Source organism: Bidens hawaiensis, unplaced genomic scaffold (genome assembly GCF_021521415.1).
Source record: "Bidens hawaiensis isolate Kalapana, Puna unplaced genomic scaffold, B.hawaiensis_p1.1 tig00000904_1, whole genome shotgun sequence".
Lineage (NCBI taxonomy): Eukaryota > Viridiplantae > Streptophyta > Magnoliopsida > Asterales > Asteraceae > Bidens > Bidens hawaiensis.
The window spans coordinates 2,098,692-2,114,920 of record NW_027491052.1 but is presented as its reverse complement, the minus strand read 5'-3'; positions in this window follow the sequence as shown (position 1 = coordinate 2,114,920).

Below are 16,229 nucleotides of genomic sequence, written 5' to 3'. Positions count from 1 at the left end.
GGAAGTAGAAGAAGGGAAGGAAAAGGTGATTGAGGAAGTTGATAGTAGCATTAAAGTGTCTGCTGTGTACTCTGAATCAGAGTCCGACACTGATGAGGATTGTGAAGTCGTGTATGAAGATCCACCGCCTGCTCCAATCCTAACTTCTGATGCATCCTCCACTATCTCTGAATTACAAACTGATGGAGTTTGTAACTCAGAATCAAACTGATTCCTTTTGTGTGTGTGCAGGAATAGTCCATGAGTAGCAATGATCTATGGTATATGGACAGTGGATGTTCAAGGCACATGACATGTGACAAGACTGCATTGATTAATTATGTGAAGAAATATGAGGGACCAGTTGCATTTGGGAGTGATGAAAATGGAGGAAAAATTGTTGGAAAGGGAACACTCACAAATGGCAAAGTATCATTTGAGAATGTTCTACATGTTGAAGGACTACATTACAATTTGCTGAGCATTTCTCAAGTATGTGACAAGGGATACAAGGTTGCTTTCAATGATGAACATTGCCTGATTTTGAAGCCAGAGTTTGTGATTCCAACCGAAATGATTATGATGATGGCTCCAAGAAATGGCAACCTCTATGAACTGAGAATGAATACTGCAACTTCAAGAGGTGGTTCATGCTTTGTATCAAAGGCAACTTAGAATGAAACCGTGCTATGGCATAGGAAGATGTGTCATGTAAATTTGAAGAACATGAACAAACTAGTGAAAGGTGAACATGTTGTTGGCCTTCCCACAAGAGAGTTCAAGCTAGAAGAAAAATGCACATCTTGCCTAAAAGGAAAACAACACAAATCCTCACACAAGAGCAAACTGATAAACACAATAGATGAGGTCTTGGAATTACTTCACATGGACTGGTTTGGTCCAGTGAGTGTTCCAAGTATTTGAAAGAAGAGATACTGCCTAGTGATAAGTGATGATTTTTCAAGATTCACTTGGGTATTTTTCATGGGTAACAAGGATGAAACCCTAAACCTGATCAAATCCTGTGTACTCAAGATGGAAAATCAACTTGACAGGAAAGTGAAGGTAATTAGAAGTGACAATAGGACAGAATTCAAGAATGACACTATTGTTAGTCCCCCCGGGGCGTCGGCGATCGATACGAGATCCGCACGAGGTCTAGGAGTGCGGAATCCTCCTAGACTCGTTTATGGTGTACAGACAAATAACACAAACACGTACACGATCAAATACACAAACAAATACTAGAACGGGATAAACAAATCTGCAGATTCATATATAAAATAATCACGTTACATACCGTAACAAAAACAGAAAACACGACTGACCCGAGGTGAGCTCTACCTCGGGTCGTCTCACACGACTCTAGTCTCTTACTCTCTCTCAATAAACAAGCTGCTCAAACACACACTAATTTCTGGATACCTAAAACTAAACAAGACACAACTATATATAGACAAACATTCACGGGCCTGGGCTTCAGTAGGCGAAGTTGTGCTAACTTCGCCGTTGGCGAAGTTGTGATAACTTCGCCTAAGGCAGAAGTTGTTACAACTTCGCCGTTGGCGAAGTTGTTCTAACTTCGCCTAAGGCGAAGTTGTGCTAACTTCGCCTGTGGCGTTCCGCTGGTCAGAATTGCATAGCGACGGTCACAAAATGCACCAACAGTCTCCCCTTTGACCGTTGCTCTCAATTCTAACAAACACGAAAGATCATCTGTTACAAAACATGCACCAACAGACTCCCTCTTAACTGATGATCTTCTGTTTGCAGTCAACCAGCCGTGTCTGAAACTGTCCTGTAGCTTCACAAATCTACCAATCACCCAGCGTCTTCCATATCAGATCTCCCCTTCAGTGTAAGCTTCTCCGACTATAACGATTGAGGTCTTTGTAATGCATGCATCCTCGTGCCAATAGATCATCTCAACCAATCACGTGAGTCCATCTGACTTCACCAACACGTGAAGTTGGGCTTCCTCCACAACTTCACCAACTCGTCGGCATACGATAAGGTTTAATCTTCAACTACTCAACATCAGGTGATCAATTTCATCACAAAACCACCTTGACAGAATCTAACACATGACCATTAATTAATCCGAAGCATCTTCAATCACCAGGGATAACAATCAAGAACATAGACACTTTAATTCCCGGTTAAATCCAACTTGTTCCAGAATCTTCACTCGTATAAATAAGCATCACGTTTCAGGATCCAATTCTCGAACGCCTTGAAAATAACATAAATAATATGCTCTGACCGCAATCCAGTAATGACGAAAACCTTCAGTTCAATTTGACTTTCTTCGGTTGGTCAACCACGAACAACAACAATTTCATTGCCCACAAACACCCGAATATGTGTCAATATCCAGTTTCAAACAATATCCCATTCACAACCTCAACTCCAAATCCAGAGTTGACACGTATTTGTTCACACGTAAGACCAAGAGATAACAAGATCACTCGTTGACGGAACAACATCTTTGGTCTCACAATAATCGTGTACACCCGGCCATACAGACGAAAACTCCAAACAATTTTTTTTTTTTTTTTTTTTTTTTTTTTTTTTTTTTAACTTCACCTGGCCATAACTTCGCCTGGCCATAACTTCGCCTGTTCATAACTTCGCCTGGCCATAACTTCGCCTGGCCATAACATCGCCTGTTCATAACTTCGCCTGTTCATAACTTCGCCTGGCCATAACTTCGCCTGGCTGCTAACTTCGCCTAAACCCTAAAATTTAAGCGACAACTTCGCCTGAACCCAATAACTTCGCCTGCGGCGGCTGTTCGGCCGAAAACGCACAGAAACGTGCCAGAAACACCAAAAACGCAGATCTCGAACCATAGCGTAAGAGCCTAAGGCTCTGATACCACTTGTTAGTCCCCCCGGGGCGTCGGCGATCGATACGAGATCCGCACGAGGTCTAGGAGTGCGGAATCCTCCTAGACTCGTTTATGGTGTACAGACAAATAACACAAACACGTACACGATCAAATACACAAACAAATACTAGAACGGGATAAACAAATCTGCAGATTCATATATAAAATAATCACGTTACATACCGTAACAAAAACAGAAAACACGACTGACCCGAGGTGAGCTCTACCTCGGGTCGTCTCACACGACTCTAGTCTCTTACTCTCTCTCAATAAACAAGCTGCTCAAACACACACTAATTTCTGGATACCTAAAACTAAACAAGACACAACTATATATAGACAAACATTCACGGGCCTGGGCTTCAGTAGGCGAAGTTGTGCTAACTTCGCCGTTGGCGAAGTTGTGATAACTTCGCCTAAGGCAGAAGTTGTTACAACTTCGCCGTTGGCGAAGTTGTTCTAACTTCGCCTAAGGCGAAGTTGTGCTAACTTCGCCTGTGGCGTTCCGCTGGTCAGAATTGCATAGCGACGGTCACAAAATGCACCAACAACTATGAGTGAATTCTGCACTTCTAAGGGAATTTTTACAGCATTATAGTGCTCCTAGAACCCCTGAACAAAATGGTGTTGCAGAAAGGAGAAATATAACATTAATTGAAGCTGCAAGAACCATGATTGCTGATGCCAACCTTCCTGTTACCTTCTGGGCAGAAGCAATAAATACTGCATGTTATGTGCAAAACAGGGTTCTACTTAACAAGTCTCAAAACAAGACTCCATATGAAATTCTCTACCAGAGAAATCCTTATGTGAAGTTCTTGAAGCCTTTTGGATGTAAATGCTCACTCTTGAACACAAAGGACTACTTGAACAAATTCCAGTCCAAATCACTGGAATGTTTCTTTGTGGGCTATTCATCTCATTCAAAAACTTTTAGAGTGTATGTGAAAGAGCACATGGTGGTCATTGAATCATCTGACATAATCTTCAATGAAAACCAGTTCAACAATACTGATGGTCCAAAATGGCTATTTGAAATCCTTTGAGCAGATTAGAATAAACAAGCAGACTTAGAATCAAAGTTTCAAACCTTCCATGCTCGAGCAACTGAGCTCTGATGTCTGTGCTCGAATGCCATGAAGTTGACATTTAAGATCCAATGCTTTTGCTCGAGGAGCAATAAGCACACAGTGGAGCCAGAATCATACTCGAAATACTTAGACTCATGAAATTTATCATGTATGCACAAGTCAAGATATCAATAGCTGTAAAAACACAAATCAAGATGTTTCAGACAATTTAGTCACACTCATGATCAGATTGATTATTTCAGCACACAGAATAAACAGTCACACACATATCAACCTTTGAGGTTGAAAGGTTTGTTGCTGGTTTCTGTTTTGGTGTTGATATGGGTTTTGGTTGGGGATTTGAGTTCTTTTCTGGAAGTTTTGGTTTTGATTTTGGTAGAATTGAGTCTGGTTCAATTGGTTTCCATGTTGTTTAGGCAAATTACACTCTCTTGCAAAGTGACCTGGTTGTTAACAGTTGTAGCAAATGGCCTTAGATTTATCAAATCCAATTCTCTCGTTAGGTCCATTGAAACTTGTCCTACCAGTCCTGTTGTATAATCTTTTGCTTCTTACTACCAGCATGGCTGCCTGCCACTTGATATCCATATCTTCCAAGTCATCAGCATCAATTTGTTCAAGATCTTCCTGCACAATGCTTGTATTGATAAGATTTTTGGCTACAAAGGCATGATATGAATCAGTGAATATTGAAAACAGGGCTTGATAATCTGTTCCATTGGCATTGTTGTTGTGTAGTGGTGTGTGTCTAATAACCCTATAATAATGACCCTCATAACTAAGCTTTAATATTAAAACGAAAATCCTAAAACCACACACAACCGGCAAGTGTACCGATCGCAAGTAGTATAGACCTAGGAAGTCCGAGTATCGAACACGTGGACACGTAAGACGCTAACGATTACTAACCCTAGATAAGACCTACTTAGAATAATATTTAATTGATTTTTGATTTCTTTTAACTTAACTGAACTAACTAGACTGACTAACAAAACTTACCAAAAATAGAAAACTTAACGACAAACTAACTGTGTTAACTTAGGATGGAGGAAAATGTCTACCTAGGTCTGAATCAAATTGTAGGCCTAACAAGCTAATGGATTGGATGACTTCAAGACACCGGTTCCTAAAGATGACACAACTAAGGATCGCTCGGGCTCACTGGATTACCTCTCGGTCTCACACAACAAGCCTAAACTACTCAAAATCGGCTAAAACGACCAAACCGGGAAACAATTGCTAACGTGTTCTAATGAAGGATCACCTCTCGGTCTCACCAACACTCGACCCTAATGGCAATGAATACTACACAACCAAGGATAGAGGAACAATTCAACTTAAACCAAAATAGATCAACAAGTCGCTCAAACACCTAAACCTGACAAAAAACAAACTCGCTCTCGCGCAATCCTTATTCTAGCATGCAAAGGCAAGGAGACAACCCTAACTTCTTATCACCTCTCGGTCTCAAAGAAGGTGTCTAACCGCTGTACTTAATCGAATAAATCATGCAACAAAACCCTACGGTGGTACCTACCGCAAACAAACCCTAAACACAAAGTCTAGAATCAAACAATGCACCGATCAATCTATACAAAACTAATCAACCGACACACGGGGTTTATGCAATGAATCACCAAAATTTCCAGCCCTTAAACACAACCTATTTCATGTCTAAATCAAACTTTACAATAACAATTAAGGTCTATTAATCAAACAATCGATAAAACCTATCAAACACTAACAATAATCATCATTCCTAGGTAGAACAAGCAAGATTAGCCAATCATATTATTTGGACAACAACATATACTTATTAAAAACTCCATAAAACTCATACCAATCATCTTAACAATCGTCCAACAATCAATTCTAATCATAAACAATTCAATATCTCAAGTACTTACAAAACAATTCAACAATTAAGCAAGAAACTAAAAGTGTATGAACAACAGAAAAGATGTAAGGATATGAGATGTTCCGGGGATGCTCTCGGCTGTAAAAAACAGTGGTGAATGATCCCGAGGCTTGGTTCTTGTGTCTTCTTCCTTCCCTAGCCGCCACAATCTTCAAACCCTAGCCGAAAAAAGATTTCTTCTTCTCTTCCCCCTGCTGCTGCTGCGATCGGCCTGCTGTCCAGCCCTTAGGGTTTTTTTATTTTTTATATATTATAATATAAGATTTGGGCCTCCATGATGCATACGGGTCGGGCCTTGAGTTGTTTACTTGAAAACGTATGCGTAAAAGGCTCGTAAACCACTCCAAAAGCTCGGTTTCTTTCTTTCACCCAAAACCTACAACATGAATAAAATTATGTAAAAGCTATATAAAACGAGTTAAAACATATAAAATATAATATAATACGTAGATAAAACGTGCGGAAAATACATGTGTTTTACAACATATCAAATATCGCCACACTTAAGACTTTTTCGTCCCTGAAAAAGAGTTCTACACAGGATCATATCCGAGTTTTAACCGACAACTCTTGGCTTTATTTACTTACTATTATTATTAATATTTTTTTTATTTTTTTTAAAGTATTAGAACAAGTGACCCGTTACCCCTTCCAACTTTCACCTAATAAGCTAGATTAGGTCGATTGCCGGTATTGCTGTCCACTTTAAACCCATGCCCCTAATACTTACCAAGGCAAATAAGGCGTGACAATTCTATTAATTTGTATGACTAAGTGGAACCCACACCTAAAAGCCCTGCCGCCACTTCACCAATTCCATTATGGTTTTACCGGGCCGAGCCACCCCAACTTGACTTAAACCTTTTGCCACATGATTAAACATTTCGACTCATATACAAACTATAAACTCCAGCTCTCTTTCAAGTGCATGCAATTACAAATGCATTCTTTCTTTTATTTATTTTTCTTTTTCTGCCTTTTGGCTTTTTGCAATTTTTTTTTTTTTTGAAATCTCAAAGTACATGGCTTTGCCTGAATAGAAACAAATACAAAAGATAAAACAGCTAATATAAACAGATGATCATGTGACTCGAGGCTTGAGTATGACCCGGCTTTTCATTCCAGTCCTGTCATGAGCTTAGTTAAACAAACAAAACCCCTAAGATTTTTCCCACTATAGTCAGGCCATTTAAGAGGTTCAATTAGGTCAACAACCAAACCGCCCTTTCATTCTCAAAGGCTGAGCCTACCGACACACGATTACTGAGTCTAAACCATTCGGTTACCATACATTATGTGCGGGTCTAATGGGCACTGTTCTTATTTATTATATATATATTTGAAACCACCAAGAATTTATAAAATAACCACTACTCGGTAATAATATCATCTCCTTTTTAACGTAGAGAAAACAAATTTCAAGGGACTATTTTTTTAAAATTTTTCAAATTTTTTATTTAATTTTTCAAAAATTTTCCTACAACTAAGTAAAATAAACCCCATCCCCACACTTAGAACGAAATCGTCCTCGATGAGTACAAGGAAAAGAAAAAAAAATAAAATAAAAATAAAACAGAAAATAAAAAAGACAATATACAAGAGTAAAAACAAAGAACGGGTTACTCCCCTTGTTTGTGTGCAGAATCTTTAACAGCTGAGTAGTGTCCAAACGACCGTATAGCATTTCATTCGCGACTGCAACCTCGGAAGAACCTGTTCCAAGACGTCACCATAGCTACTATGCGCATAATATAACCTGCAAAAACTCAAACTCGCTCACATGTAGCGGCGTAAAACACGGAAAACAAAAACATAAACAAATATATATTTTTGTGTTTTTGGTTTTTATACTTTTTATTTTTATTATTATTTTTTTTTATTTATTATTTTTTTTATATTTCTAAATAGACAAAACAAATAAAACAGATAGCACACACAAATACAAAAATACAAACTCTACAACTCGGGTAGTCTCCCGAGTGATGCATCCAAACATCTACGTCTCGGAGAGTGGGTCAAGGTAGAATACCTCGACCGTCTGATCAGTCATCGGCTCGCCAATGTAGTGCATCAGTCTACCACCGTTCACCATAAACGTCCCGCCTTTATCCTTTATCTCAACTGTGCCATCCGGGAAAACCTCAGTATTCATAAACGGACCTGACCAATGGGATCTCAACTTTCCTGGGAATACCCTCAACTGGGAATTATACCATAAGATCATATCCCCACACTTAAACTACTCAATACCCTCTAACTTACGATCCTGCATTTCCTTCACCTGCTGCTTATAATAATCTGAATGCGCGTAAGTATGGTCCCGTAACTCCTCCAACTCAAGCAACTGATGAACACGATGATCTCTGGTAGATAACTCAGAATCAAAGGAAGATGACTCAATGTCAGCATCATGGGGGTGTTGAGTCAAGGCGACCGTCTCAACCTCCGGGGTTTCTCTATCTAGGAAATGTGTGTCTGAGCCGGGGCCTCCACCGGGGTCACTGGAAAACTCCCCGACATGAGTCATGATCGTATCAATGAAGCATAGGGATTCATCAGTCGATTTGGGATGCTTAGATGAATGTCAAACGTCAAACGTGACGTTCTCATCCCCGACTCGAAGGATCAGTTTGCCATCGCGAACATCGGTCAACGCATGTGCGGTGGCCAGAAAAGGTCTGCCCAAAATGAGTGGAACATTATCATCCTCATTCATGTCAAGAATAACGAAGTCCACCGGGAAAATAAACTTACCAATGCGAATGAGCATGTTCTCAACAATTCCCCGCGGATACTTCACGGAACGATCAGCAAGCTGGATACTCATCCTGGTAGGCCTCGGTTCGCCTAAACCCAGCTTGCGATACACAGAATACGGCATGAGATTGATACTGGCACCAAGATCAGCCAGCGCATGAACCACTGTATCATCACTCAAGGTGCAGGGAATTGTGAAACTCCCTGGATCGGCTCTCTTCTCTGGTAACTTCCTCTGTAAGATAGCAGAACAATTAGCACTCAAAGGGGTGGAAGCGGCCTCAGCTAACTTCTCCTTGTTCGAGAGAATATCCTTAAGGAACTTCGCGTGTTTAGGCATCTGAGTGAGTGCCTCAAGGAATGGGATATTGAGGTAAATCTGCTTCAAAAGATCAAGGAATTTGGAGTTCTGCTCCTCATCTCTATCTCTACGGACTCTCCCGAGGTATGGCAATCGGGGATTGTAAACTCTCGGTGGCTCGCTCGGTGACTGCTGTTTCTCGGCCTGTGCTGAACTCCCTGGGCTGCTCCTCTGATGCACCTGGGCCGGCGATGACTCCATCTGAATCTCCTCATCCCTGCTCCTCTCCATCGACTGCAGGCTCCTCGACGATTTCTCCTCTAGACCTTTGCTGAATCCCGGGCTCATCTCATGCCTCTGCACCGCTCCTTGTCGTCACAGCCTTCACGAATCCTCTCAGGTTTTGCTCGGTATTACTCGATAATGTACCCTGCGGCCTCTCATTTAACTGACTGGTTATCTCTCCCATTTGCCGCTTGAGATCCTGAATCGACGCTGCCTGATTCCTCATGAATTGCTCGTGCTCGCAGAACTTCTCTTGCGTCTCTTTGTGTCGAGAATCCCCTCGTGCCATGAGCTGTGACAACATCTGCGTCTGCTGCGCCATCATCTCCTCCAAAGTGGGCTTCATCTCCCCACTGCTCGTTTCTTCGCCTGCATCCTGAAAAAGGCTCTGACACTGCTGAAAACCAGACTGGCTGCCGCTCCTCCAGTTGGAGTTCTGATTGCCTCTCCATCCCGAATTATAAGAATTGGAAAAGTTGGATTTCGGTTTGGATTTCCTATGAAGTCTACGGCCTCCTCCTGCAAACTGACTGAGCACTGAACGGTATCATGCTCCCCTCTGCAGATCTCACACAACTTGCTCTTCGTCTGCATATCCTTCACCATCTTCGCCAACGCCTCGACCTGCGCCGTCAGTGCGGTGGTCGTGTCCACCGAATGCATGGCTCGTGAGATGGAATCGACGGTCTTACCTCCTCTGGCGGGTGGTCTCTGGTATCCACTCATAGCTAGCCCATTGAATAAAGCGATACACTCATTAGGGTCCTTAGTCGTCAACAGATTTCCTCCTCCCGCCGCCGTGTCGAGCACTCTGGGTCGCGTAGTCACTCCAATATAAAATTTCTCGACGACCGCCCAATCTTGCAAGCCGTGGTTCGAGCACAACGCTAATAGATTCTTAAATCGCTCCCAGGTCTAGTAAATACTCTCGGTGTCCTCCATCTGAAAATAATGTATCTGGTTACGCAAACGAGCGGCCTTAGCCGGAGGATCGTATTTTTCAAGAAATTGGGTCTGCATGGCAGCCCAAGTAGCTATAGAGCCCTGTGGGAGGGACTTGAGCCACAGACTCGCTTGATCAGCGAGTGAAAACGGAAAGACGCGGAGCTTAACGGCGTCTTCGGAAACGCCCACAAGATGGAAAGTGTCGCAAATACGCAATATGCGGGTGAGATGAGAGTGCGGGTTCTCATGAAGCAACCCGTGAAACCGAGCAGAATGAGCAATGGTATTTAGAATGTTCGACGGGATCTGCCTGTTCGTAGCAACTCCAATGGCGGGTGGTGCGATGCTGGATCTTGCGCCAGCATTGTCCGGTCGGGCCCGGTCCGCAACTGTCCTCCTCGGTGGAATGTCACCCATGATCCTATTCCTATCGTCGGGGTCAACGGTTGAAGAAGTGGACGAGGGTGAAACGGGACGATGTCTCTCACGAAACTCTTTCTCTGGCTCGGGAAATGCTTCAGTGTCGGGTGGTCCACGAGATCGAGCCTGTCGCATAAAAACTATAATTAGAAATAAGATTATCTAAACTATTCAAACAAATAAGTAAAATAAAACAAAAATAATTACAAGTAGGACAAAAGGTAAGTCCTAACTCGGATTGCTCTCAAAACGCCTAAAACCGTGTCCCCGGCAACGGCGCCAAAAACTTGGTGTGTGTCTAATAACCCTATAATAATGACCCTGACAACTAAGCTTTAATATTAAAACGAAAATCCTAAAACCACACACAACCGGCAAGTGTACCGATCGCAAGTAGTTTAGACATAGGAAGTCCGAGTATCGAACGCGTGGACACATAAGACGCTAACAATTACTAACCCTAGATAAGACCTACTTAGAATAATATTTAATTGATTTTTGATTTCTTTTAACTTAACTGAACTAACTAGACTGACTAACAAAACTTACCAAAAATAGAAAACTTAACGACAAACTAACTGTGTTAACTTAGGATGGCGGAAAATGTCTACCTAGGTCTGAATCAAATTGTAGGCCTAACAAGCTAATGGATTGGATGACTTCAAGACACCTGTTCCTAAAGATGACACGACTAAGGATCGCTCGGGCTCACTGGATTACCTCTCGGTCTCACACAACAAGCCTAAACTACTCAAAATCGGCTAAAACGACCAAACCGGGAAACAATTGCTAACGTGTTCTAATGAGGGATCACCTCTCGGTCTCACCAAAACTCAACCCTAATGGCAATGAATACTACACAACCAAGGATAGAGGAACAATTCAACTTAAACCAAAATAGATCAACAAGTCGCTCAAACACCTAAACCTGACAAAAAACAAACTCGCTCTCGCGCAATCCTTATTCTAGCATGCAAAGGCAAGGAGACAACCCTAACTTCTTATCACCTCTCGGTCTCAAAGAAGGTGTCTAACCGCTGTACTTAATCGAATAAATCATGCAACAAAACCCTACGGTGGTACCTACCGCAAACAAACCCTAAACACAAAGTCTAGAATCAAACAATGCACCGATCAATCTATACAAAACTAATCAACCGACACACGGGGTTTATGCAATGAATCACCAAAATTTCCAGCCCTTAAACACAACCTATTTCATGTCTAAATCAAACTTTACAATAACAATTAAGGTCTATTAATCAAACAATCCATAAAACCTATCAAACACTAACAATAATCATCATTCCTATTTCGTAATCAGTGCGTGCCATGAAAGCTCGCTTTGCATGGAAGCTCGCTTTACATGAAAGTTCACTTCGCATGACAGAGCAATGCTATTTCATGGATTCGTATGGCTTGTGCGATGCGAAGTCGTTGTATGCGAATAGAACCTCCTTGTCTTCATTTTTTTTACCATTTTAATGCCATTTTACTCCGTGACTCTTCCTTAGGACCCGATTTACCCTTTTTATGGGTTTTGGGTTGTACCAACTTTGTATACCCATGTTTTATGAGGTCCGAACATCACCTTTTTGTCCTATAACACACCCATGAGGTTATAACTCACCAAGTTTATGTTTTTCTTACATCAATAGCCCGATCTAAAGTTCTATCAGTTTGGATGTCAAAACCGAGCTTAAAACTTAGTCTTTCTAACCAAAACTCACCTTTCGGTTCGGGTTCAGTTTGGATCTGGACCAACCTGAAGATCTAGTGGTGTTTCTTATTGTTTGATGATGTTGAACACGAGATTCACCCTTTCTTTTGCTGGATTTGGATCCGGGTGCTAGAGAGAAAGTGTGTGCGTGTTCTTGAGTGTGTGTGTGTTGTGAAAGAAATGAAATGGAGAAATGGGGAGGGTTGGGGTTTATTATGGGGTCCATGGGCCCCATGGCCTATAACCCATTCTCAAGCCCAATCCTAATCATAATCCAAACACTAACACACAATTAAATTAACGACACACAGTTAATAATAAAAACTTTTTGTTATTTATTATTCACAGAAATACGGATGTTACACCATGACATTTGAAAGTCACCCACTCGAATGTTAATCAAGGGCGCTCCCGGGTCTTGAAGCTTAGGTGAGAGGTCACCTTTAAGAATCGCACTCACCGTTAAATCAACTCTTTTAGGAACGTTTTGTTGTCTTTTCTGAGTACACAATTCTTTTAAAAACTTTGCCTAAGCGGGTACTTGTTTTATTGCCTCAAGTAAAGGAAGATTGACTTTAACCTGCTTGAACACCTCCCACATCTCCTCCTTTTGAGGACCCCGTTTTAAAATCACGTTTTTCTTACCGGATCAATAAAAGACGAAGGAAATCGAATTGGAACCTCTTCCACTACCTTGCTTTTATCGTTTAAAACTTCAATTTGACCCGAATCTTTGTTTGAAAATGTAGATGGCTTAGGGGGTTGAATGGGTGAAGATTGTTCGTCTTCACTTTCTACCCCCGTCACATCCTCTACCACACCTTCTACTAATTCCGGTGTGGTATTGATTTTAAACTCCTTACCACTTCTTAACACACTTACCTGATTAATCGGCACATTGCGAGAAGTAGTATGAGTAGGGTCATCTTGGTGTCACTCGAGAGTTGACCTTTTTTCTTCTTCAAGTTGGATACCTCGGTTGCAAGTTGGCCTATTTGAGTTGTTAATGATTGGATGGCCTTGTCACGAATTTCATCCTTTTGAACACGAGCTTCATTCAACTGATTCCTCTTCTGCATCTCTTGCTGCATCATCTTTAGCATGTCCATCACTTCATTCCCACTTGATGAACTATAACCCGAAGACCAACTTTGACTTCCACCCGGTTTGAAATTGACCTTGATTTCCTTGGTTATTCCCACTTTGAGCGTTTCCGTGATTGAAGTATTGTTGATGAGGAATAAAGTGGGTTTGAGAAGTCCCTTGGAAATTCGGATCGAGTTGACTTGATGATTGCCATATCAAAAATTTGGATGATTTCTTCGATTACCACCTCCTTGTCCTTGAATTGCATTCACTTCTTCAACTTGCCCTTCCACACCTGGATACATATCACTAGCATGCCCCAACCCATTACAACTTGTGCACACATCATACACTTGATTAGAAACTTGAGGTGCTTCATTATTAACAACATGCACTTGTGGTCTTGTAATCGCCGGCCTTGCTCTTCTTGCGGTTTGAGCCTTTCTCTTTGATGTGACCGACATTTGCTCCAAGAATGCCCAATCATCTTATTCATAATTGGTACCAAATGTACCATTTGTGATTGACATCAAATCCCTCTCATCTTCCATGTTCAACCCCTCGCGAAAAGCATTCAACAACTCCCAAAGAGCAATACCATGGTGAGGACAATTCTAGATCATCATATTGAACCGCTCGACTGCTTCATGAAACATCTCATCCGATTTTTGTTGGAAACTTCTCAAACTTCGTCTTGCATCATTGGTCTTTTGAGCCATGTAAAATTCTTCCAAGAACCTTTTTTGCATCTCGACCCAAGTATAAATTGATGCGGAAGGCAATGTGTAAAGCCATCTCTTTGCATTATCTTCTAACGAAAATTGGAACAAAACCAACTTAACCTCATCCGGTGAAAAACCTTGACCCCTGATCGTGTTGCAAATAGAATCATATGCCTCCAAGTGAAAATAAGTTTCTTCCGTTACTAGACCCTTATACTTCGGTAAACTTTCGAGTGCATTAGTTTTAACCTTAAATGTTCTTCCTTGTTGATTTTGAGGAATAACCACTGGAGATGGGTTATTGGTGATGACCGGTCTAAAATGAGCTTCAATTCCCCTAACCATCTCTCTTGCATGCCTTCTTGGTATCCCCAATGGTACTCTCGGTTGGCCCATTTGCCTATAGACGGGCCTTGGTGGTGGATATTGTTGAAATTGTGGTTGAGGCATTGGTTGTTGAGGTTGTTGAGGAATTTGTTGCAATGGTTGTGGTTGTTACAGTTGTTCTTGATTAATTTAAGGTCCACCCCATTGTTGCAAAGTCTATTGTAGTTGTTGTGCAAGTATATACCCGAATTACCCTTGAACCCTCAATTAATTCCCATCAATCCCACTTGAATATCCCTCTTCATACTCTTCTTACCCTTCATTGTTATCGCCATAACGTGGCCCACCAAACAAATGCGGGCCCGACCTAGGACTCGGTGAGATATTGTAAGGCCCCGAACCCCGAGAACCCCACAGTTGGTATTCATTCAAAACACTTGTAAAAAAATATTTAAACTTGGAATAATTCAATTCATCAAAATAACCAATTCAGAGTATAATTCAGCGGAAAACATAAATACTAAAACAAGTTCCCAAAACCAATTTAAAAATGTATTTTATAAAGCTTTTTAAAATAAAATGTTCAATAATAAAATCTTCCATCCACGTATTCCCTTCACCGTTCAAGTAGCTTCGTGCACGTTCAAGCGATAAGGCATCCTCCTCCTAACCTGAAACTCACACTAACATGCACACAAAGTCAGCTTGAGCTGAGTAAGTTCAAGTTTTAAAATAAATAACATCTATAATAAAAATCATAATAGGCATTCCAAAGGTTCTAAAATATAAAAGGAGTACACCGGTTAAGCCATCATCATTCGTAAATAATCATTCTTAACCATCCTTATAAGTACATTCATATATATACAATATTATATATATAACATCCAAGTAATAATATCAGGGTCGAGCAAACATACAACCCAAACATGTAACATCTCATCAACGTATGCAAAAACAAAGTAGGCATACGCAAAATCCGTAGTCGATATGACTACAACATTGCCAAATATTGGCCATACAATAATATATATATATATACATACCATAACATCCCAAGGCCAACTATATACTAGCAAGCATATATAAAATTATTTAAACATTCATCAAGCAATTCGCTTAGGTGTGCATGCTAGCCCAAAACTTAAAAAGAATTAAAAAGGGGCATCATGAACTCACCTGACACAAGACACGGATTCACCACGAGCTAGAGAATCCCTAAGTAATCCCAAAACTCAAACACCTGCCGGTTTACATTCAATCAATACTAAAGACCTCAAGATAACTTGCTTATCCTACGAAACGTTCTAACGGGGCTCGGGTCACCTAAAGCCTCGACCTCATCAAACTAAATCACAACAACCCCCGAGGCCTCACATTCAGCAAAACGAGCCTTAGATACTCCTGGGAATAAAGAATTCCCAAATTACCCCCGGAAACACTAGGTGATACCAATACGCGCGTTTAAGAGTCGTTTAGGCCATTAACATCCAACTCAGCCCCGTGTGGACCCAACATGATAAAATCACAGCCAACAAGTCTACACGATGCTACACGAGTCAAATGGGTCGGTAATTCGCAAGTACAACATACCAACTACTCAATAAACGAAATTGCGCGTTGTACCGACCCGTTGAAGTAACCGACAACCAATTCAGCCCCATAACCTATAAAATGATTTTTCAACAGCCAGTAATCAAACCAAGTGTCCCAGAGCTAAATTGGTCGTTAATCACTTCAACCCTCGCGTTAAACGGACCAAACTACAATTCTAGTCAACCGAACACA